Source organism: Monopterus albus, unplaced genomic scaffold, assembly GCF_001952655.1.
Source record: "Monopterus albus unplaced genomic scaffold, M_albus_1.0 scaffold524.1, whole genome shotgun sequence".
NCBI lineage: Eukaryota > Metazoa > Chordata > Actinopteri > Synbranchiformes > Synbranchidae > Monopterus > Monopterus albus.
In genome coordinates this window covers 86,827-88,398 of record NW_018128404.1, presented here as the reverse complement: position 1 = coordinate 88,398, position 1,572 = coordinate 86,827, and positions in this window count along the sequence as shown.

Sequence of the window (1,572 nt, the reverse complement as noted above, 5' to 3'; positions counted from 1 at the left end):
TTTTATACAGGTAACGAGTTCAAACAGGTGCAATTAATACAGGCAATGAGTGGAGGATAGGAGGGCTTCTTAAAGACAAACTAACAGGTCTGTGAGAGCCAGAATTCTTGCTGGTTGGTAGGTGATCAAATACTTATTTCATGCAATAAAATGGAAATAAATTATTTAAAAATCTAACAATGTGATTTACTGGATTTTTTTTGTAGATTCTGTCTCTCACAGTTGAGGTGTACCTACGATGAAAATGACAGAACTGGCCATTCTCTGTAAGTGGGAAAACTTGAATAATCGGCGGTTTATCAAATACTTATTTGCCCCACTGTAAATTTTTCCAAATGATACTGAAACCAGTGGAACAAGTTCTGATAAAGAGAGTCAGAAAAATTCATTCACCGTTTTATAGCTGCTCCTTTTCCAATGTTTCTCTATGACATATGCGTCAAACTCAAGGCCCACCGGATCATTTTATGTAGCCCTCAGAAGCATAAAATGTGTATGGTTGTCTTAAAATAAAAGTTTATACTAATTGAAAATGTACACTGACCATAAACTACATCTCCCACAATGCACGTCGACATATGTTTCTGCTTCAAGGAGAAAACCCGTGTGTCTTTTGTGTCATGACGCGGTGTCGGTGGTGTACTACAACTAGGGGTGGCACAATACCACTTTTCCATGTCCGATAACGATACCGATACCCCAATTTTGAGTATCTGCCGATACCGATCCAAAATGATATTTTTCCCCTCTGTTAAACAATTGCTTAGTAACACATTTGTCAAATATTCTACTCTCCTAAAGGAAGAAATACATCGCCCACAACCATGAGTTGTGCAACACTGCTGCTTAATTTTTATTTCAATTCTTCAAACAGAGAACTTTTAGCAGCACTTTTGACTAGTCAGCACAATTCAAACATTCAAGTAAAATTTTAGGTGCACCTTTGTGTAAACGTTTGTTATTCTCTAAATACTTAGGTTTGAAAGAATAATAATTCCAGCATCAAACACTGGATATAACCATAACTTAAATAACAATAACTTAACATTAAATGTAATAGAATCTCCATAATTGGACAGTAAAACACAGTAACCTAGTCTGGTATTGAACTGTAAGACCAGTACGAACATTTGAAACATCAAGTAAAATATTTGAATATTTATTCAAGTTTTTCAGTACCTGCCTGGCCATGAAAACTGTCACAAAAACCAGTGCCTCATGTTTTCACTGTCCTTGTTTAACTTAAGTGTGTAACTTCACTTTAACATGAGGGGCAAATTCTTCTTTAGAAAGATTAGCATTTTATCTCATGTTTGACCTTATCAGTGTAGCCCAGGTCCAAAACGTTTTTCATAATGAATTCACTCACTTGCTTGTACTTATTTGGGATAGTGGTGTCGGAGATGAAATGCCGACTTGGCAACACGTAGCGAGGCTCCAAATACTCTATTAAGCGACGAAAACCTGCATTTTCAACAACAGAAAGCGGCTGGTCATCAAGCACAATGAATTCTGTAACTTTCTCTGTTATCTGTTTAGCTCTGTTGCTGTCTGGGGTGAGTTTCTCACGCT